Below are 24,394 nucleotides of genomic sequence, written 5' to 3' on the forward strand. Positions count from 1 at the left end.
GTTAGTGAACACTTCCCAGACTTTTCTAGCCCTGCTAAGAATTAATCACCCCACTTGCTCCTGATCTGAAACCCCAAAGTGCTTTGTTGATGTTACAGTGCTTACTGCCTTGTATGTTAGATTAGTGAATGTATATTTGCCTCTTCCACTACTGTATGAGCTTCTTGCTTGCTAGGACAAGGCTATATTCCTCAGAGCAGAGGAGGGAGTTGAATCATGTGGCCATTTATTCTCAAATCCTCTTCACCAAGTGGAACAAAACAGAACAGCGAAAGACCACTGCACATGGAAGCAGGAGGTCTGGATTTGGGTTCTAGATCTCTAGATCTATTACCAACTGGAGGTATGGATATAGTCAGGAAAATTGTCTTCCTTAGGTGCTTCCTTGATAGCACCTATAAAGGTTGAGATATGTTGGATCTAGATCATGGGATTCTCAATCATTATTATGCATAAAATCAACTGGGACAGTTGCTTTGTAATACAGATGCTTAGTTCCATCTCATGATATTTTTACTGTTTTTTAAAATTGATCTAGTATTTTTCATTAAATAATGTAAACTTTCTTAGTCTACATCAAATAAAACTCCCACCGGCATACAAATACATTGAATGATATTAGCAGCAGAATATTTAATTAAGTAACCATATACAACTATTAAGCCACTTTTTTTCATTACTTATTATTTCATGCTGTTTGTCATCATTGTCATCATAATCAGCATCATCCTATATTGCGGAATACCCATTACGAACCATATGGCATAAACATTTTTCCTACTCATAAGGCGCATATATTCTCTATATGCATATGAAATTAATGTCTGAACAAAGTGGCTTAAACAAGGCAGAAGTTTATTTCTTTCTCACTTAAATCTATAGTTACACCTATCACGGCTGGTACAGATGCTTGCCAAATTCATTAGGGACGCAGGCCCCTTCCAGCTGTCTGCTCTGCTGTACTTTAGAAGAGGCTCCAGTTTGGCTGCTAAATGCCCACCTATCATTTTTTAATTCCAGGCACCAGGAAAGAAAATAGCCAAGAGAGAAAAACAAGGGAACATCTACCCCTCCTTTTAAATTTTTTAACCAACCCCCTCTTTTTATTTTTTTAACCCAATTTGTTGAGCTATGATTACATTTAAAAAGCTGTACATGTTTAAGATATGCATCTCAGTGAGTCTGGGGTAAGTATACATCATGAACACAACTACCCTTAAGATTATAGACATATCCTTCACCTCCTAAAGTCCCCCCCCCATTATTATTATTATTACTGGTAAGAAATTTTGGTAAGAACACAAAATCCATCCTTTTAGCAAATTTTAAGTGTGCAATACAGTATTCTTAGCTCTAAGCACTATGCTGTAAATGAGACCTCCAGAACTTACTTCTATGGTATATCTGAAACTTTGTGCTCTAACCACATCTACCCATTTCCCCTGCACCAGGGCCCCTGGCAACCACCATTCTCCTCTCTGCTTTTGTGAGTTTGTCTATTTTAGATTTCTTTTTTTTTTTTTTTTTTTTGAGACGGAGTCTTGCTCTGTCAAGTGAAATCATATAGTAATTGTCATTCTGTGGCTGACCTATTTCATATAACATAATGCCCTTGAAGTCCACCCATGTTGTCACAAATGACATGATTTCATTATTATGTAACACTGAATAATATTCCAATGCATATATGTATTACCCATTTATCCTGATACTCTCCCTCCACCTGCCTCCCAACAGGCCCCAATGTGTGTTGTTCCCCTCTCAGTATTCATATGTTCTCATTGTTCTGCTTCCACTTGTAAGTGAGAACATGCAGTGTTTGATTTTCTGTTCCCGGGTTAGTTTGCTGAGGATAATGGCTTCCAGCTCCCTCTATGTCCCTGCAAAGGACATGATCTCATTCCCTTTTATGGCTGCATAGTATTTCATGGTGTATATGTACCACATTTTCTTTATCCAGTCTATCATTGATGGACCTTTGGGTTGATTTCATGTCTTTGCTATTGTGACTAGTGCTGCAGTGAATATGTGTGTACACGTATCTTTATAACAGAATGATTTATATTCCTTTGGGTTGATACACAGTAATGAGATTGCTGGGTCAAGTGATATTTCTGGTTCTAGGTCTTTCAGGAATCACCATACTGTCTTCCACAATGGTTGAACTAATTTACATTCCACCAACAGTGTAAAAGTGTTCCTATATCTCAACAGCCTCATCAGCAGGAAGTTTTATTTAAAAATTTTTTGAGAAACCTTCATACTATTATCCAAAATGGCCATAGTAGTTTGTATTTCCACCACAAGTATACAAGGGTTATCTTTTGTCCACATCCTCACTAATACTTGCTATTCATCTTTTCGATAACAGCTATTCTAAGAGGTGTCAGGTGACATTTCATGGTGGTTTTTGTATGCATCCCCCTGACAATTAGAGATGGTAAGAATTTTGTCATATATTTGTTGGCCATTTGTATCTCTTCTTCTGGGAAACGTCTATTCAGATCTTCACCTATTTAAAAAAAATTTCAACTTTTATTTTAGATTCAGTGAATGCATGTGCAGGGTTTTACATTGGCACATTGTGTGATGCTGAGGCTTGGAGTATGAATGATCTTGTAACCCAGGTAGAAAACATAGTATTTCATGGTGTATATGTTTTTCAGGTCTTGGTCCCCACCTTCCCTTCCCCTTCTTGTAGTCCCCAGTATCCGTTGTTGCCATCTTTACATCCATGTGTAATCAGCGCTTTGTTCTTACTTATAACTAAGAACGTATGGTATTTGGTTTTTTCTTCCTGCATTATTTTAGAATAATGGTCTCTAGCTGCATCCATGTTGGTGCAAAGGACATAATTTTTTAATGGTTGCATAGTATTCCATGGTGTACATATACTACATTTTCTCTATCCAATGATAGAGAAAATATTCATGTCTTTGCTATTGCAAATAATGCTATAATAAATATATGAGTGCACATGTCTTTATGGTAGAACAATTATTTTCTTTTGGATACAAGGGTCAGTCCCCATGGCTGCTGTCAAGGGCTAGCGTTGAGTGCCTGCAGCTTTTCCAGGCTCAGGGTGCAAGCTGTCAGTGGATCTATCATTCTGGGGTCTGGAGGATGGTGGCCGTCTTCTCAGAGCTCCACTAGGCAGTGCCCCAGTGGGGACTCTGTGGGGGCTCCTACCCCATATTCTCCCTCTGCACTGCTATAGTAGATATTTGCCATGAGGTCTCCACCCCAGCAGGCTTCTACTGGACATACAGGCTTTTCCATACATCTTTTGAAATCCAGGTGAAGGCTTCTGATACGGTTTGGCTCTGTGTCCCCCCACAAATCTCACCTCAAATTGTACTCCCACAATTCCCACATGTTGTGAGGGTTCCCAGTGGGAAATAATTGAATCATGGGGGCAGTTTCTCCCATATCGTTCTCGTGGTAGTGAATAAGTCTTACGAGTTCTGATGGTTTGATGAGGTGAAACCAGTTTTGCTTGGCTCTCATTCTCTCACTCGCCTGCTGTGATATAAGAAATTCCTTTCGCCTTCTGCCTCCCCCCAGCCATGTGGAACTGTAAGTCCAATGAAACTTCTTTCTTTTGTAAATTGCCCAGTCTCGGATGTGTCTCTATCAGCAGCGCACTCCTGTACTTCGTGCAACTGCAGGTCTAATATCCCATGGAAATTGCCAAGGCTTATGGCTTGCACCCTCAAAGCAGTGATCCAAACTGTGTCTGGGGCCTTTTTAGCCTTGGCTGGAGCTGGAGTGGTTGGGAGGTAGAATGCTGTGAGCACTGTCCTGCGCTTGCCCTGGGTGGTGCAGCCCTAGGCCCAGCCCACAAAACCAGTCTTCCCTTATAGGCCTCCAGACCTTTGAAGGGAGGGGCTGCCACCAGCCAAGGTCTCTGAAATGTCTTTCAGGCTCTTTCTTCATTGTCTTCTATTAGCATCTGCTTTCCTTTTAGTTATGAAAATGTATTCAGCCTGCTTGAATTTCAGAGGATACCAATGGCCTTAAAAGTACCATATGCCCCCTAACACTTCCTGACTTCATTTCTGCAATATATTTTATTTTTTTAAATCATCATGAATATTGAAACTTTTTAGATCTATTCACTTTCCATTTGTTTTCAGGTCCAGTTTACTTCCAAATAATTTTAGAATATAGAGTCTCCATAAGACTCGAGTTTGTCTGGTTTCTTGCTGTACCCCATGACTGCGAATGCTTTCTAGTACATATAATACACTCAAAAGTACTTATAAGGCCGGAAGCGGTGGCCCACGCCTGTAATCTCAGCACTTTGGGAGGCCGAGGTGGGCGGATCACGAGGTCAGGAGATCGAGACCACCCCGGCTAACACGGGTGAAACTCCGTCTCTACTAAAAAAAATACAAAAATAGCCGGACGTGGTGTCGGGCGCCTGTAGTCCCAGCTACTCGGGAGGCTGAGGCAGGAGAATGGCATGAACCCCGGAGGCGGAGCTTGCAGAGAGCCGAGATCGCACCACTGCTCTCTAGCCTGGGCGACAGAGCAAGACTGCATCTCAAAAAAAATAAAATAAAATAAAAAAGTACTTATGAATGAAAAAAGGAATGAATCTTCCTATTTTTCCTTCAAAATAGCCTTAACTCTTTGGTTTCCAAGTTGATGTGGGGTTTTTAGTAGTTGTCTCAAAAATCCAATCAAATTGAACCGGATGTGTCTCCAGAATGAAGTTTTGATGAGGTTCAGTATCTGTGCAATCAGGGCATGTCTCTTGGAATGTAGTGCTGATTAGGTTTATTAATTGTTTTTTCCTATATAAGGGGAAGCCAATCAGAGGATGCGTTTTCCCAGAGAAGGAGCATCAGAAGAGTTTAAGACCTTGGGGGAAGAGAGTCTTGCTTCTTGCTTGTGGGACTTGCCTTGGAAGGTAGATAAGTTCACAGCATCCTCCAATTTTTTATTTTTGGTGAGTTCTCCGAGCACTGAGATGTGAACTGGTCTCATTCCCTTACAATGATACTGTTACCAGTAGAAGAGATTCGAGTTACTGGCAGCATATCTGCATGGGTCCGTAAGCAACTTCAGTCCTTGCCTCCTCAGAAGAAAGTATTTGACTGAGGGGCATACAGCGGAAAAAGAGGCTAAGTTTCAGAGCAGGAGTGGAAGTTTATTTAAAAAGGCTTTAGAACAGAAAGGAAAGGAAAATTCTCTTGGAAGAGACCCAAGTGGATGCCTGAAGGTCCAAGAGAGAAAAGAGAAGGGCCTTTAACCTTGATCCTGGGATGGGCTTGCCTCTTTCCCATGATTCTTCCTTTAGGGAGAGTTTCCGGCATGCACAGTGCTTTCCTTACCCTTTGGAATTGAGCATGCACGGTGCGTTTAGGGAGTTATGTGCATGTCCATCTGAAGTTTTCTTTCCTTTTCCAGTGGAGTGTGTCCCCAGAAGATTATGCTTTGCCATTTTTGTCTCTTAACATAAATGCCCAAGAAGTTGCTTCTTCCTGGGGTCTGCATTTAGTTAACATTTTTGATGTTAACAGGTGTAGACCACCATGAAATGGCCTCTCTCTGGTGCTGCCTAATTGTCATTTTTAGAGAGGCAAAGTGATCATTAATAGGCCATCACCTGACATTTCTAGTGGGTAGGGGAAGAGCCCTCTCCTGCCCTGCTCCTGCTCTTCTACCTGTAACAAGACAAGCCTTGAATATCATTAGACACGTGTCCCATCAAGGCAGCATCTCATTATTAAATTTTACTGTGTGAATTGTTACTTCACATTCTCATATTCTGTGTTCACTATTTGTGCACCTTTTCCATTTTTGTTTTGACCATATCTCATTATTTTAACTGCCTTCTCCAAGATTCTAGATCTGCATTGACCAATAGAGTAACTACAAGTCACATGTGGCTATAAACTGTAAATTAATTATAATTAAATAACTAAATGGCATATCCTTAGTAGTAATAGCCAAATTTGTGGCCAAAGTAGAAATTTTGTGACTACATATGTGTGGTAGTTACTGCATTGGACAATGTAGATACAGAGAATTTCTTTCATCACCGAAAATCATGTTGGGCATGTTGGCTGCCACTTATTTTTATTTTATTTTTATTTTTTATTTCTTTGAGACAGAGTTTTGCTCTTGTTGCCCAGGCTGGAGTGCAATGGCATGATCTCAGCTCAATGCAACCTCTGCCTCCCAGGTTCAAGCGATTCTCCTGCCTAAGCTTCCCTAGTAGCTGGGATTACAGGCATGTGCCACCACGTCCGCCAGTTTTTTTTTTTTTTTCTATTTTTAGTAGAGACGGGGTTTCTCCATGTTGGTCAGGCTGGTCTCAAACTCCTGACCTCAGGTGATCCGCCTGCCTCCACCTTCCAAAGTGCTGGGATTACAGGTATGAGCCACTGCACGCGGCCTTATTTTTAAATTCTATTTGTGTGCTTTATAGTTAAATTATATTCTGCTTCTCTATATTCATTTCCTTTCACAGATTTTTCTCAGGCAATTTTTAAATTTCATTCATTTACCTTCTTCAGGAAAGGACTTAGATCATTTTTTAAAAGTAATCTACAGCAAATAATTTTTCCACGGATATTGTTTTAGCTTTATTGTGTTGGTACTTTTACATACTATATTCAGGTATTATTATTTTTCATAACTTACTTTAAAAATTGTGCCAAGTTTATTTAAAAGAGATTTCTCCCTTGATTTTCAGAGGTCAGATTGTGTCTTTCATTGTTGTTATTTTAGTTTAATTTTATTTTATTATATGTAAATATGTTGCATATTCCTTTTTAAAAAATGTGAGATTTTTTTCTCTCTCTTGTAACACAAACTTTGTATGCAGTGTTCATTATGCACTTTAAAAATAAATGTTTTGTTTCAAGGCATGGTGCTTTCACACATGCAACCTTAGAATAATTTTAAATTCCATTCCACTTTCACCATTCCTGAACTGCTTTGAATATATTGGATGTTGGAAGTCATGAGAGGTTTTGACTTGCAATCCAGTCAAGATAATAGGATTTTCCATTTATAGTGTAATCTGGTATATATTCGTTTTGGTTTCATAGTTTTAAAAAATCTATTCTTTTTACTCTGTGGTGATCTTTGCTTTTCTATTTGTGCATTGCTAGAATGTCGGCTGCTGTTTCCCTAGCACCTGAGATGTTACTCAACACTGTATAGTGCTGGTGTTGAGAATTGAGAGAACCTACTAAATAATAGCACTTTTCAAGACCGCAGTTCTGAATTAAAAGGAAGGGAAAGGACAGGCAAAAGAATATAGACATCAGCTATTTTTACTGAAGATCTGTTGGAGAACATGGTTTTGGTGTCCAGGAACTTGAGACCTAATACTGCATTCCTAATACTTCACTAAGGTGTGCCTAAATAGCCCTGAAAGGGCTAGGTAGTCACAAGTCTGCCTCTTAGTTGTTATGAGTGTCCTTAAAATATTAAGGGAATATTGAGGATGCAGAATGGCTCCTTCCTCATGACTTTTTAAGAGATCTGGGCTGGGCGCTGTGGCTCACGCCTGTAATCCCAGCACTTTGAGAGGCTGAGGCGGGTGGATTACCTGAGGTCAGGAATTCCAGACCAGCCTGACCAAAATGGAGAAACCCCATCTCGACTGAAAATACAAAATTATCCAAGCGAGGTGACGCATGCCTGTCATCCCAGCTACTTGGAAGGTTGAGGCAGGAAAATAGCTTGAACCTGGGAGGTGGAGGTTGCAGTGAGCTGAGATTTCACCATTGCACTCCAGCCTGGGCAACAAAAGCGAAACTCTGTCAAAAAACAAAAAAGGAGAGAGAGAGAGAGAGAGATCTGGAGGGAGATACTAAGCTGTGCAGGCTCTTATCTTGAAGTCACCAAATACGTAAGTTGTTATTCCTGCTCTGGTGAGAAGTTTGTCAATACATTTTTTCCATGAATTAATGAAAATTTTAGACTCATAACATAAGTTTTAAAAAATTTCTCCTAAAGATTGCTTGTGTATGTATGTGTTTTGAAATATATTTAATCTCTATATCTTGAAATAGTTTTTATAGATTCCACACAAGAGTCCTTTAGGAAATAAGTGTGCTTTAATTTTCTTATAATATTTGTCCTTTTTTGTCCCTGGCACAGTCTGTATATGACCATTTAAATTACTTTTAGTTCATGTTTGGGTTATAACCACACACAGATATTCTCTAAAGTCCAAATCTTATTTTGATATTCGAGGAAGAGTTTACATGGTAATAGTATTAAGGGTTACAGCTGGTTTCACTGAAGCTTTGTAGGCATTCTCTAATACCTTACTGTTTTGAAGGAATATCTGTTCTGCTTGAATTATAGACTACATAATACATGTACTGTCAGGTACATTCATGGAAGGGACAGGCAGATGGAGTCATATGTTACTGGAGTCTTGATGAACAGATGTAGGAAATAGTCCAAGAAATAAGAAAAAAGTTGATATTGAAAAGTGCTTGTTGAAGTCTGTAAATGTGCATTAAAATGTGGCAGTAAAAATAAACACAGTGAAGTTTGGGAACTGGGGTCTAAATCCTGGAGTCCCCAGAATCATAGAGAACCTTGGTTAGGGGAGTAATTTTGTAAAAAAGCAAGAAGAGGCAGTGACAAGGCAGAATATAATTAAAAGTATTGCTGTGTCATTTTCTAGTTTTGTAATTTTGTCATATTTGTCAAACTCTGTTGATCATTTATTAAACTGGTAAATAAACTATAATCAGCAGGGTTATTATAAGGGTTAAATAAGGAAATTTGTGTATATCTGTAAGCACAATGTCACAATTAATACAAAGCTACCCTTTTTATTTTTCCTGGATTTCATGTACAAATAGGTCAGTTAATTTTTTGTTTATGACACATAATTATCATTTGTACATAAAATATATTTAATTATTTTTATATTTTTAGCAGGGAAATAATACATGCATGTTTTCCCCCATCTCAAACACATGCGTTCATATAAACATATCCATCTATATACCTACATATCTATGTATGAATATACACATGAACATCAGTATTTCTCAGCAAATACATATCATGATAATCAGAGATATTGCAACTAACAAAGACTAATATAAACCATGATTGCAAGAATTTTAGATACCACCTTAGTAAAATATCAGATTGAGCCGCTAAATTTCTCTCAGCCCTAAGTCATTTTGTATTTTCTGAGCATCCTAGAGGATTGTGACTGTATACACAGGACAAAAACACCATGACGCAGGGTACTGCTGCGAATTTCTGATGCGGGGGATTTTAAGGGCTAGATCAGCAGGATGGGAGTGTTGACCCTCCAAGTGAAATAAATTCCTGAGTTGATTATCCCCATCCTAAAACAGATTGTGTGTGTGTGTATGTGTGTGTGTGTGTGTGTGTATGTGTGTGTGTGTGTGTGATACAGAGTCTTGCTCTGTTGCCCTGGCTGGAGTGCAGTGTTAGGATCTCGGCTCACTGTAATTGCCTCCTGGGTTCAAGCAATTCTCCTGCTTCAGCCTCCTGAGTAGCTGGGATTACAGGCAAACACCACCATGCCCAGCTAATTTGTGTATTTTTAGTAGAAATGGAGTTTCACCATTTTGGCCAGGCTGGTCTCGAACTCCTGACCTCAGGTGATCCACCTGCCTTGGCCTCCCAAAGTGCTGGGATTACAGGCGAGAGCAACCGCACTTGTCCCTAAAACAGATTCTTACTTGATTGATTTCTGAGTTCCAAAGGGAAATACAAAAGTCAAAATTGAGAGAAAGTAAAAGTGGAGTAAGGTTTCAGAAGGCTGTGATTGGTGTTGGAGAAACATTGCTAGGGCATAAAGCTGGGATAATAAAATCTGAGAAATCCCGCAGTGTTTATCTACAGGTGGAAATCATATTCCACATGTAGGCGGAGTCAGGGATCCCTGTGTTTTAAAATCAGTGAGGGAATTGAATATCTGGACTTGTGTCAATTCACATACAAAACCCAGTGCTTTTGATGCTCTCATTCATAAGATATCTGTGTTCCTTCTTTGTCAGAAACCACAGTCATAGGCTTCCTAATTTTGACCATGGGAAAAGAGGAGAGGCCTCTGTGTGTTTGTGTCTGTTGGTCAGGCTGTGGTGCAGGTGGTGTCACCCTTCAGTGAAGGTCTGGCTTTTCATCACAGGTTGGTCTGAAAATTATGTACAAGGCTGGTGTCTCCCGTGTTCTTTCTCCAACCTCAGCTTTTCTTAGTGCCTGAAGCGTCTGCAAGTGGAAATCCAGAAGAAGACAGAGAGAAACTGAGTTCTTGACAATGCATTCACTAGTGAGTGGGGGATGGCTCTTTCTACTGAAATTATACCCATATTGCTGGCAAATGGGCAGTTTTCTCCAGTTTGCATGGGTGTTTCATTTTTATTCTTTTTTTTTGTTTGTTTTTATGATGCAAAATCCACCCAGCCTGGGTGTTCCAAATGCAATCAGGAGACTTTCAGGTATCTGGCCTCCAATTAAGTTTTCTCAGGACTCTAGGTTGGGTATCATGTGTCAATGATTCCTAAATTATCAATATAGTTTCTAATATTACACTACTTTATTCCAGCCCCTATGCAGGCTATTTACAAGAAAAGACATGGAGGTCTCATTTATGTATTTCTTTTTCTTCTATCCATCCTATAACCTCATAGGGAAATAATTGACCCATTAACTGTCCCGTTGGCTGAAATAGACTTAGGATTGTGATGAATGCAGGCAATAGAGATGCGTGAAGAGCAGAAGATCACAGCCCAATAATGAGACTGATGTTCTAGCAGCTGAGTTCAATAAATCCCGTGTGATAGGCCTTGGGCAAGAGCTGCACAGTGTTGAGGAAAAAGGAGAGTTTGATAAAATATATTTATGCTTTTAAAAACTTTGCAAAAGGACAACTAAAGAAGTCATTATTATTCTTATCCCCATTCGTTATGCCTTTTGATAATTAACTTTTTGCCTTCTGGTAACTGAAAGTAACATATAAGAAATACAATTACTTAATTATGGTTGCACACTCAGGAGAAGGAATATAGTAGATATAGTACAATTTAGAGTTCTGTGGAAATGCTCTATAAGGGCTGGTTAGAAAAAAACAAAACAGTAAAGAGGCCTTTTTATCCTTGAACAAGCCAAGTGACAAGGTAAAGTTAAAAGAGAGGCAGTGATAACTGATGTTTGGGTTGACCAGAGAAAGTTGAGAACAGGAGGCTTCATATCACAGGAATCATCAGACTAAGACTTCCTCAGTATAGCAGCCTCAGCGGTCTTGTCTTGTGTGGCTGGACTGTCTTTAAGCCTTGTCATGAACACCTGAATTGCATAACATTAGAGTGACTATATGTATGAATTGAATCCTATATTCTGTGTAAAACTTGTTCAGTTCTGAAGAATGCTGGAGTCTGGTTCATCACTTTCTAACTTTTTAATGAATAAGGGACCAATGACCTGTATTTAATAAATATTTGCTAGATAGGAAACATGTTTTCTATTACTTCTTTAGATTATTCAAAACACACAATAGGTCTTTTAACCATTTGATTGGTGAGAAACCTGTGTTTTATCTAGAGAAATAATTCATTTAATCACGGTCGTGTTTAAAAAGTAGTAAATCATGGTTATTTGCCTTGTGACAAATCTGTAATTTACTTGAAATTCATGGTAAATTTGTTTTATTTATGAAGGTTCAAGTGAAAATTTTATAATCAGTTATGTACAGGTGATTAACACATTACTAAAAAATATCTGGGCTATATTATGCCACATCTCATGCTATATTTCTTCATAGGAAAGTTTAATGGAGTAAGAGTGGGTATGTCTCTGTGAGTGAATTTGAAAGGCAGATACCAGCTTAGTATTGAGAATGAACTGGCTGGAACCTAAAACGCTGAGTGTTCTGCATACCCAGCTCCTACCTATGTCATTTCAGCCTTCCTCCTCTGGACATTAAAAGGGATTCTCTGTCTAAACTAAAATGTCTGTGATGTTTTAGAACAAAGTGACTTTTGAAGATGTAGCTATTGACTTCACCCAGGAAGAGTGGGCCATGATGGACACATCCAAGAGAAAGCTGTACAGAGATGTAATGCTGGAAAACGTGTGTCACCTGGTGTACCTCGGTGAGTCCCTCAACATTCACATACGTATGTGGACACACATTGACTCATTCATTCGATAAGTGTTGGAACAGCTTCCCCATATCTCACTCTAATCTCTTCTCTGATTCTCTCACAGATCTTATCTGAAAAAAGTTTGAGCTCTCTAAATCTGTCTAAAGAAATATCTTTATTTTATTTTATTTTATTTTATTTTGTTTTATTTAGTGTGTCACGCAATTAGAATGTAATCTTGACAGGGATTTCATGGTTTCCTTGGTACTCAGTCTCTAATACTCAGAACAGACCTAGGAACTTAATGAATATTTTCAATGTATTAAATTAAATATTTTCTAAATAACTCTTCTGCTTCAGTCGCTATGCTTAGGCTGAGACCAATTAGTGAAAGCAATAGCAATATCTTTTCTGTATAGAACACCAATTATTTTTGTAAATCGAATGTTTTTTTTTTGTTCTGCATGAGAATAATAATAAACATACTGTGCAGAGGTTTAATTAATCTCTTTCTGAAAAGACTGTGTATTATGCATTGTGTCTTGGAACTTAGGCATGGACTCAGCATTCATAGGTCCTGACTGTTTTGAATTTCCTTTTCCTGATGGACCTTTTGTTTGGATTTATTTTCTAGTCTCACGTTGGGTCAGAAAAATCCTGGGGAGTTTTCTGTGTTCTAGGTCTTGTGGCCTGAGCTGACCTTCACTGTTTTTATTCTTCCTCGGTAGCCTGCTTTACAGTTGGTGATAATGCACATTTATTGACAGTGAACTCAAAACACATGTACTGTTTCCACTAACAGGGTACAGATAAGCAAATCCTATATAACTTTGCAGCTGGAGCAAGGAAAAGAGCTCTGGCGGGAAGGAAGAGAATTTCTCCAAGGCCAGAATCTGGGTAAGGAACAAGGTCCTGTGCTCTAACAGGAGGAAGTGCTTTGTCAATGAATAATATCAGTCAAATATTAATTAGCAGTTTTATTAAATGAGTGGTAATTTCTAAAATGTAGGTTAAGCTACTGGAGCAGAATTCCTTAGATGTTATTATCATTTTGTTCATATGTCAGATGCTACTCTTGTGTCCTCTTGCCTTTTCTTTTACTTTCGGGAAAAGGATAATTCATGTACCTGTTGGGGTTAAACTGTCACATGCTGACTCTTTTCCCGATACCCCTGTGAAGACTATCCCTCTATTTACCTGCCTGATATCTCATCTCCATTTTATCTCTTTTCACATTTTAATTTTAAAGCACTTTTCTAATTGCTGACGCTGTACAATCTGTTTCTTCTATTGAAGTATTTTCTTCATTTGACACATTTGCCACATCTAAGTGTCAATTTTTGAAAAAAAGTAAAAGGGCCTTGGGGTTTTTCAAACAATTTTATTACCATAATACCAAGGTAACAATTTATTTTTCAATTATTTCAGACAAGGAAAGTGCCCTTAAGAAAAAACACACGATATTCATGCATCCTATCAGAAAAGACGCATCCACCGGTATGACAATGGTGAGTTTTATAGCTGTGTACACCAGTCATCTAAGTTAAAGACCTGGTAATGGGTTAAGTTAGTAATGACGCACAGTCACCTGAGCGTAATTAGGCTGGCATTAAGGGCTTTCTAAGCAAAAAAAAATTGATAGTTTGAATTCAGTGAATAAAGTGACCTGTGTTCTAAACCATAACATGAGATCTTTAAAATAGAACAAGTGCATATACATTGCTCATGTTCAGACTTTGAAAGATATTGATATCATCACAATCAATGGAATAACTTTGCAGTTGGGATCTTACAAAAGAGAAAATATCTGTGTCTGTAGGAGACAATGTGTACGCAAGTGTCAATCGAGAAAAGTGACGAGACAAGTCCCAATCATTTTAGGAGATTTATTTGCCAGAGTTAAGGACATGTACCTGGGGGCCAGGTGTATACCTTTCTCCAAAGATGATTTTCTCTAAATTTAAAGGGGGAAAGGGTGGGATATTGAGAAGTACACAATTTTCATGTAAAAGGTGCGTAGAAAAAAATATTCATGCATTTTTCTGGCTCAGTGAATCTGGATTTTTTTTACATAAGATGACATAAACAAATGAGGCAGAGGAATAATGCAGGAGAGCTGCATTTTATATAAGACAACATAGGCAAAATGGGGCAGGGAAACAATCGGATATGCATTTGTGTCTGGTGAACTGGGGATGACTGCGCCTATAAAGACAAGCTGTCAGTTTGCATTGCCATGGTGTAACTTTAATAGCTCATGAGGAATTTCCTTGTGGGCAAAATATGGGGGAGGCATGTAGCTTTTCATCTTGTAGCCATACTATTTAGGAACCAGAAGGAGGAGGCAGGTTTGTGTGACCCTGTTCCCAGCTCGATTTTTCCCTTTGGTTCAATGAGTTTGGGGTGCCAAAATTTAATTTCCTTTCACACAAGTGACATTGGAAAGATTTCAACTGGGCTCTACCACTGAATAGTTGGTCTAGAATTCAAAGGTGGTGAAATGAATGTATAGATGTATGTTGGTAAATCATTAAGAGCTTTTAATCTTTGTCCCTAAAGGAGAACTCTCTCATTCTGGAGGATCCCTTTGAATGTAATGATTTGGAAGAAGATTGCACTCACAGTTCCACAATGACTCAGCGTTTGTTAACTCAGAGTGCAAAGAAACCCTACATCAGCAAACAGTGTGGAAAATCCCTTAGTAATCAGTTGTTCCTTAAACCACATAAACAAATTCATACTAAAGGTAAATCATATCAATGTAATATATGTGAAAAGGCCTAAACTAATTACTTACACCTTAGATGGCACATGACTCACACTGGAGAGAGGCCATATGCATGTCATCTATGTGGAAAATCCTTCACTCAGTGTTCTCACCTTAGAAGACATGAGAAAACTCACAGGGGAGAGAGACCGTATAAGTGTCATCAGTGTGGGAAAGGCTTTATTCAAACCTTTAATCTTCGAAGACATGAGAGAACTCACCTTGGATAAAAGCGTTATGAATGTGATAAAAGTGGGAAGGTCTTTAGTCAAACCTCTGGCTTTAGAGGACACACAAGAATTCACACTGAAGAGAAACCACATGCTTGTCTTCTATGTGGGAAAGCCTTCAGTCTATCTTCTGATCTTAGATGATATGAGAGAACACGCACTGGAGAAAAGCCATATGAATGCCATTTATGTGGGAAAGCCTTCAGTCAGTGTACTAATCTTAAATAACATCAGAAAATTCACCCTGGAGAGAAAATGATACATGTCTTCAGAACATATTCTGACTTTAGATGACATGGTGTTAGGAATGACGAATGTAAGGAATATGGAAGAGACTTCAGCTGCAGTTGTAACATCTAAACATGCCAAAGGACTCACATTTTGAAGAATTACTATAATCAACATGGACGTTACTTCAGTTACCTTTATTCTTCAGTCCACATCAATAAATTCATCTGGAAGAGAAATTGTACGACATATATGTACCAAAGGCTTGTTAGTGATCTGATCATAAATGACACGAGAGAGCTGAAACTGTCAACATAATAAACTAAAAGTCTTCAGCAACAGTTTTAATAACTTAAAACGTGTGGGACTTTCAGGTAGAGAATCTCTAGCTCTGCGTTCAGTGTGAAAATGTTTTTATGTGCAATTTGTTGCCAAATAACGTAAGAAAACTTTACTTGGATGAACCCTTTATTTGTATTTTCTGAGAATAAACATTCAGCCAAGCACTAGGTTTGATGTTCACAAGAAAACACAGTGATAAAATGCTGCTAAAATGGAAAATAAGAGAGGAAATCCTTTATAAGCTAAATAAGAAGGGAAAGTCTTTCCAAGGGCAATGAATTCTCTTGGAATACCAAACACTTCTTACTGGAGAAGTTATGCCTTGAAAAATCAAGAGAAATCCTTTCTTCATAGAGTAACGCTTGTGGCACATGTGAGATTTCACACTGGACAAAACACGGTTAGCATCTTGAAAGGAGAAGATTCTTTAGTGGTAATTCATTTCTTAGTTAACATTAAGTTTCTCACATTGAGGAGCTATTAAAATTGAAAATCACCATGGAGAAACCTGATAAGTTTCTCATCAGAAAAGTGAGTCAAGAAGGTGGACCTCTAGAAAAAACTCTTAACACATAGTTTGGCAAAATAATTCAGAAATTTGAGAAAATGTCTATTCATAAAAATGCAGCACATAAACGTATAATAGCAAAGTGACCTGGGCATAAATTGAATGCAGAATTATATATGAAATCTCATTAAACATTTCCAAAATATCAATACTTACAAATATTCAAAGAATACAATCGGTTGTTGGAAAAACTTAGTGTGTTGGTAAAGTCCTTCTTTCATTTATGCAGCCCTAACAAATTGATTTGCATCTGCACTCCTCGGATTATGGGTCGAGATTCTACCCAAACTTCTGAGTCTCCCCAATCTTCAACGGCTCTTTCCTCACAGCTCACCTCCCTTTACTTCCATGTCCACTAAAACCACTTGTTTCCATCCAACCCTGGAACTGACACATCAGGGATCTTCAGCCCCACTCGCCAGATTTCTCAGTGTGTCATTGCATAGATTTAGCAAGGAAACGGAGGCTGGATCAAAGACACCTAGTATATGCATTTGGGTGTCCCCAGCCTTTGCCTCTGTCTCTGAGTAGTTACCTGGGATCAGAGAATAAGGCAGCCCTGCTCTTCTATCCCTCAGAAATCTCTTGAAATTTTGTCCCTGAAGCCTCTCTAAGTGGAGGTAGCAGTTCATCTCATGACACCCCAGAGTTTACTCAGGTAAGTCCTGAGTTATTACACAGAGACAGACACAGCTGTGTTCCTTTTACTTCTGTCCAGAAGGTAAAACACCAGCATGCTAAAACAGCCGAACCTGTCAGCCACCATGCAAGCCTTTCCTATATTTGATTCAATGTACTTTTCCAGAAGCAAAATGAAAGTTCTCACAGACGGGGCCTCCTCTGCCTTGTCCTCAGAATTGGAAAATGTATTGTCCATCAAGGAGCCTCAGTACTGAACCTAAAACTCAAGAGAAAACGTTTCCTGAATAATAAGTGGGATGATGACTTGAAATCTTGCAAAACAGGCACAATCTTAATACGATAGGCCTTACTAAGGCTAAATGGCCTTATCCATGGTTGAAATGGACACATCATTATATTTAAAAATCTCCACAAGTGATTGATTTTACTCAGCAGCCAGGGTTTATGTCAAGTGTGAGGATAACGAGCAAGAAATTCGAGCCCTTGGCAAACTGGTTTGAGAGGCAAGGATTGTGTCCAGGTAGAGCTCATAACATTATTTATTGTTTAATCTATTTAATTAAATATGTAATTTACCCTCAAACTGTGGCTGACATTCTATGTAGTCCTGAGCCACATTAGGATGTACTATTTGTGCTGTGAAATTCTACGGGATTTGACAAATGCATGGTGGCAGATCTCCAGCATTAAAGCATAACACAGAATGCTTCTCTTATTCAAGCTCTTCTTCCCTTCACGTAGAGGGAATCAATCGACTTTTGTATACTAACTTTCGAATTTGTTTCTTTATTCCCATCTTCTTTAATTAAAGCACAAGATATCGTACTCAATTTCCATTTGATCTTCCAAAAGAAAGGTACTGATCCATAACTGAATTTCATTGATTCAGACTCAGGTCCACCGCTAAGCAGTAAAGGCCAAACGTCCTGTGCTGCCACCTCACGGCCGGCAAAGGGCAATGAAACCCATCGGTCCGGCCATGCAGGGCGCATGCGCGGTCTGCTGGCCGCGGGGAGCCGGGTCTCCAGGGAGGACCTGAGTTTTCTTTACCCAGCGTGAGGAAGGCGTCGCCGCCCTGGCTTTGGGGCTGGGGCCTCTGGGGAGGTTCCGGGTGGGGGCGTTGAAGAGGCAGCTCTTTTTGCAAGGCCCAAGATGGCGGGCCCTGCACAGGCCGCGCTGTTCCGCGCCCTCAGGGCGTCAGTATCCCGTTGGGGCAGGATGCCCCCGCTGGGCCCGAAGCATCCTTGGCGCTGCCCTCGCAGAGCCGCGCTGAGGTTGAGGTGGCGCGGGGGACCCGGGCTCCGCGAGGAGCGGCGGCAGCGAGGGCTGGAGGACCCGGGCTCCGGGGCTCCGGGGCGTCTGGCCTGGGTAGGACTGAGCCCATCCAGGGACTGGGACTCCCGAGTTCTGGTGCGGGTGGATCCTGGGCAGGCTCAGGACCAAGTCCCTCTCCTTCCACCAAGGAGCGCCCAGAGGCCGGCGGGAGCTCCAGGTTCACCTCCTCCTCCTTCAGGTGTTTACTTTTCCTTTATTTCTGGAAGGCCAGAAATTGGCGCCATCCTTCACATCGGTGAATCGGGACCCTAACACCCATTACCTCAGGTTTATTGTTATTGCCATTAACAGTGTTGGTGGCATTATCACTAAGATCATCATTGTTGTTGTCATTCATGATTATTAGCAGGTGTGTTCATCATTTTGTCTCACTATGCATTTTTTTTTTTTTTTTTTTTTTTGTGATTGGTTTTGTATGACGTTGAATTGAACTTCTCTAATCTTGACTAGTGTTGTCAGATTCCTGAAGAGCATTCCGGAGGACAACTTCTGCCTTTAGTGCAGCCACAGAATTTCGTGGGCACAGGAGAGCACCTAGAATATTCCCCTTTCATTGCACAGCAGCTTTGGGAAATGGTGGCAGCCTGGCTCTGAGATGAGGTGGAAAAGACCGGATACTGGGGCAAGTGATATCATCTCCACTGGTGTTTTTATGAAGCCAAGTGCACTGTCTCCCACGTAGACTTAGAATAAAATCTGATGGCTCTAAAAGGCCATGTTTGCCCTTCCTGGACTTCCTGGGAGCCTTTAAATCTTGTGTGGTTCCTAGAGTGGCTAGGTTGCCATATCTGTGCCTCGTATGGCAGCACCAGTCTTTTCTGGGCCAACAAGGGCACTTAGAATGTTTCCAGAAGCTCAGGCATGCTGTCTCTGTTCCACCCTTCTGTTCAATGGCAATTCACTGGGTCCCTGGCTGACACAGAACATCCTGCAGAGGGATGGGCTTGGGTGACTTCCTGGCCAGCCTTTCCAGGCAGTTATCTTTGAAAAACTTGAAGAGACTCACAGAAGCCATTCACTGGTATTTCATGACTGCAAGTGGGGTTTCTGGTTCCTTGAGTTTACTTAGAATATTTGAATGGCTCTGAATGGCCAAGAAACCCTCTCTGGTCTTGGAAGCTGCCAAAAGCTATTACTGGGCCTTGGAAGAGTCTTTAAAATTTTTCCAGGTACAGCTGAGAATAGGAAACTTTTCCAGGTCTAGCCCAACCAGCTCAGGTCGAGTCCTGAAAAACTGGTGGGTATTGGGGGAGCTCATCTTATGAAAGAGCAATTGGTGGCAAAGCTGGGTCTCCAGCACAGCTGTGTGTGTATATGTCTGCAGAGCATGCCTTGTAGTCATCTTTAGTAACTGAACACCATTTGTGAATGGATAAACTATATTCCTTGCTCTACAATAATGAAAAATCCATACTAACAATGGTACTAATAAAAATATTGATGAATATTAACAGGAATGATGATCATCATGATACTAGTACTAGTGGTTATAATACTGATAATAATACTAACCCTATGGACTTGGGACATACAAGTTTTCCCTAAGTGGATAATAGGCATAAATATTTGGTGGTGTAGGGTTATTTCAAGTCCCAGAAAGCAAGGATGAACATCTAGAACGAGAAGAAAAACAATCTGGAGGTTGGCATGTGCACACCTGGGGACTCCTGTGTTAACTTCTGCTGTTTCAGCCTAAGAGGGAATGTTAATATAACCCTGGTCCTGCAACACCATGCTGACCAACACCTACCAGCTTTCAGGAGATAAGATAGCTGGCTGATGGGGCAGGGATCCAGAGAAGATACGTGTCCAGACCCGTACATTTGCCCAGCGGCAGAGTTCATGACAAGCAAAAAACCCCAGGACAATGTCATTCCCAGCCACCTGACTGTCATCTGCTCTTTCATGGTCCCTCTCTACTGGTACCTCTAGGCACTGGCATGTCCTCCAGAGGCGTAGGAGGGCATCATACTCTGTATTCTCCCACCTGCAGGAGGCAAGAAAGATGGAAAGAGCTAAATACCACGGCTTCTGGGTTCTTTTTGGTGGGCATGGCATATTTTGCATTTGCTTTACTAATGGTGGAACCCAGTCAGTGGTTTGCAATACAGCTCTGGATGACTCTGGACTCCTGTAGAAATTTTGACAATTTCCAGAAGGTCACAAGTTCTTGGAGGACTTTTTCACGAGTTCTTTGACTGAAAAAGTGGCTCAAAGAACTACTGTACTGACTTAGAAAATGTTGCAGAGGCTGGGCGCGGTGGCTCATGCCTGTAATACCAGCACTTTGGGAGGCCGAGGCGGGCAGATTTCGAGGTCAGGAGTTTGAGACCAGCCTGAAACCCCGTCTCTACTAAAAATTCAAAAATTAGGCAGGCGTGGTGGCATGCACCTGTAACCCAGCTACTCAGGAGGCTGAGGCGGGAGAATCGCTTGAACCTGGGAGTCGGAGGTTGCAGTGAGCCAAGATTGTGCCACTGGACTCCAGCCTGGGTGTCAGTGTGAGACTCTATCACAAAAAAAAAAAAAAAAAAAAGAAGAAGAAGAAGAAGAAGAAAAAGAAAATGTTGCAGAGACTCTGGTGAACAGGTAGTCCCTCTCCTGCCACTCCAGGTAAAAGTTTCTTGGCCACAAACCTGATTTAGCAGTATCCCTTCATCTTAGGTGAGTAACAGAAAGCCATTCATGACCTATCCAAGCATGGAGGGGGAATTTGACTTAGAAAACTTTTAGGTGGACTAGTCGGTGAAAGAAAGTGCATTCTAGGGCTCACAGGCCTACACATAGAATTCCTAGCACATAAAGCATATGTATGAATTCTTTCTGAGCCCATGGCAAGACCAGGGTGCACTTCATCCATCTCCTATGAATAGGTACTTGCCCGAAAAAGAAAAGAATAAGTCAGGAAGCCCATTCTTCTACAGGACACCAGCTGGTACAGTAGGAGTCTTGGGGTTGCTGTGGTATGTATGTTTTCAGGTTGTCTTTTAATCATCTTCAGCAAATTCAACAGTCTTCAGAACATAAACAAAATTATTCAACATTGCCTAATAACTACCACAAATGTATCCATGATAAAGAACTGTACCCACATAATAATAACATTAATAGCAATGACAATGGTGTGATATAAATGTCATTTTAATGAAGAGAATAATAAAAAAGCAGATATTTAAGAGCATATTCCTGTAAGCCTGTGACATTGTTCCCATATGAGCCCTCATGTTATTGATTACAGGGAGAGGCTTGGGGCTGCATCTTGAAATATCTTCTGTGATGGCAAAGAAGAGTGGCAGTAGGGAGAATAATTCTGAGCCACACGAGGGCTTGGGCAAAAGTGGAGATGCCTGTGCCACGTGGAAATACATTACAAATGGACTATGGAAAAGGGTCTGGCCAGAGTCCTGCCTGACACAGGTCATACAAAAGCTTTCAGTAGTTCGCCCCAAGAAATGGCTGGTCCAGGCTGTAGATGAGAAGCACTGGGCAGACAGATCCACACCCGCTTCCTGAGTCTCAGAAGTCTGGTGTGCATCGAACATTAAGCCCCCAAGCCTACTGAGACTTCACCTCCTGGCTGGTCTTCTACCATCTGATTCTTGAGCCCCATCACGTAAGTGCCATCTCCATACTGGAATTGCTGACAATGTCTGATGGAGGGTTTCACCCTGGGTACTCAGTACCAGCAATGGATGAAATACCAGAAGGGAGGCTCCAGGGTTTCCATAGAAGACACATTCTAAAGTTGCTCGGGTGATCAAATGATCATCTCATAGATTTTCAGCAGAACTGCAGCATTTTGTGAATACCTGAGTGAATGCAGAAAGTATCCAGACGCATGGGCATTCTAGGAAGCTCCCTGTGTAAATCAAATACAAGGAATATCTACTTCTGGGCTCAAAAGCTAACTTAGATAATAAAAAAATTGAGATGCTGGCAGAAGGCAAATAACTCCACTTCAGTTCCTGAGAGAAAAATGGTTCTGTAACCTCTGAGTTTATTTAGAAAAAGTTTGGAGCCTCAGGAAGACCAAGTACATCATTCCTGATGTTTCCAGGGCAGATTGGACTGCTTAGGCCTCTGGGACTATTCTAAGTCCTCTCAGGTTTCCATGGGAAACCGTAACTCTACTCCTAGAGCTCACACCACCCCCGAGCAAGCTCATTGTTTTCTAAATATTCCGAGGAAGTCCATCCAGGGTATGCCTGTATTGATGAGTTTCACCTTGGACTGGCAGGAGAACTCTGAGAATGATACATCCTGACTTCACTTGATAAAGGTAGGGGAGCCAAGAAGTCCAGATCTGGAGAGCACCTGAAACACCAGATGGCAGAAGGACAGTAAGGAGGTGAAGTCAGCTATGGAGTTGGAGCTTCATGTTTACTGCATGTAGGATTCTGAGTTCCAGGACTGATGGGCTGGTGAGGATCAGATACATGTCTTCTTTGCAGGGAGCCAGGCCAAACCAGCCATCTGGTTGTACTACCGAAAGCTTTTGTGTGCCCAGTGGTAGGCAAGACACAAGCCAAACTCTCTTCACCTCTGGCTGGTAGTCCTTGACTAGAGAGGTTTGCACACAAGTGGTCCTATTAGCCCATGCTCTCCTGTGGCTTGCTTTCCTTTCACCTGTTTCTCATGTTTGCCGTCATGGAACACATTTCATAGTGAAATTCTTTGACTCTGACTCCGAATTACACAAGGAGGACCCAATTTGTGAACTTTTCATATATTTAGGAGAATCTCCACATTGATTTTTGTATCCTTATGTTCATATTGTCACCAGTATTAAAATTCTTACTATTTAGGTCATTGCGTTCACTATCATAATTATTAAATATTTTTCATTTATCATTTATTTTTATTGGTTAATTTTTGTGGCAGCTGTTATATAACAATCACTAGAGTTTCTCTATTCATGAAAGATGTCCACGTTAATGGAGGTAACTAGGAGTGTTACTTTACAGGTATGTAAACACAGATAATCTTGGCTGAACTGTGGCTATATTGTCTGGTGTCCCTTTGAAGGTGAAGCCTCTTGTGTTATTCTAAGTGACCTCTGGAGACAGAAACTGTCTCATAATTGCAGGGACGACTTGAGAAGGCATCCTGAGCCTATGCAGAAATGCAGAAGCACTTCCATGATCTAAGCAACCTATGTGAAGGCCTGAAAGCCAAAGCAAAGCTGTCCAACAAAAAGTTTTCCTAGTAACACTGGAGGTCCATCAGTCACTCCTCCTGGTCTGGAAATGCCAGAAATGTCCTCCATGGTTCTTGTGAGGGTCCAGATCTTTTCAAAATCACCTCAGGAGCCACAAAACCACTCCATCCTACCTGAAATTGCAGAATGACTCTTCTTTTGACCAGAGTCTCAAAAATATATTCATTGATGGTTTTGATTCCTGGGAGCCGCCATTGCTTGCAAAAGATGTGCCAGAGACTAGACATTTTCTGTCTCCTCACTTGTCCGGGGAAGACTGAAGTTTTTCTGAAACACAGAAATGGGAATCTGACCCTCTGAGCAGCCCCAGGATTTTCTAAGTCTTCCAAGCAGAGTGGAAGTTCTGGTGAGGACCCATTGTACCCCCGATGGTCTGGAATCACAAAGGATGATGCGTTTAAACAACTCTAAGTGGAGATATATTTTCTGAGATATTCCAAGGAGGAGGGACACAGCTGGACCAGATGTTAAAAGGGCAGCTGAGCATTAAGTGCCTATGCAGTGTTTGCAGCTTAATGTCCCATGCAGAAGGGGACTCTGGGCTCTTGTGTTAGAATTCAGTGTAATTCTGGGGTCCTGCTTTTCTTCCAGGAAATCCCACTTCCATCTGGATGTCTGGATGAACTACTGAAAGCCACTGAATGTCCTGCAGCAGGTGAACTGTGGCCAGAGCCCAAGGATGAAGGGGGCTCCTTCCGTCTGTGACTGTGAAGAGGAAGCCTGAGGTATAGCAGACCCAGGCCCCAGAAGGATGGAAAAAATGAGGTAGGGAGTGAGGGGACCTCAGAGGAAGACTGAGGTCTGCAGAATCCCAGGGTCAAGGAGACAGTGCGGTGTCGTGGTGGTGTCCTTGATACTCGAAGAGGGGCGATAATCCATCTCCTGAGTAAAAGCTTCATAGGGGGTGAGGAGGGGAGAAGTAAACAGAGAGGAAGCAGGGAAGGCCAAGACAGCGAC

The 24,394-nt window shown here is 40.9% G+C and overlaps 1 protein-coding gene and 1 pseudogene across 1 annotated transcript in view; both read left to right on the top strand.

Moving 5' to 3' along the window:
• Window positions 1–10,282: 10,282 nt before the first annotated feature.
• Window positions 10,283–15,248, top strand: LOC139361237 (zinc finger protein 705A-like; annotated as a pseudogene).
• Window positions 15,249–23,861: 8,613 nt separating this feature from the next.
• LOC139361231 (SH3 domain and tetratricopeptide repeat-containing protein 1-like) overlaps window positions 23,862–24,394 on the top strand; it is a 112,597-nt gene continuing 112,064 nt past the window's right edge. The window contains exon 1 of the mRNA XM_071089807.1: window positions 23,862–24,202. The gene's annotated coding sequence lies outside the window, so the exon portion shown is untranslated. The remainder of the gene's footprint in view (window positions 24,203–24,394) is intronic.

Source organism: Macaca nemestrina, unplaced genomic scaffold (assembly GCF_043159975.1).
Source record: "Macaca nemestrina isolate mMacNem1 unplaced genomic scaffold, mMacNem.hap1 Scaffold_113, whole genome shotgun sequence".
Classification (NCBI taxonomy): domain Eukaryota; kingdom Metazoa; phylum Chordata; class Mammalia; order Primates; family Cercopithecidae; genus Macaca; species Macaca nemestrina.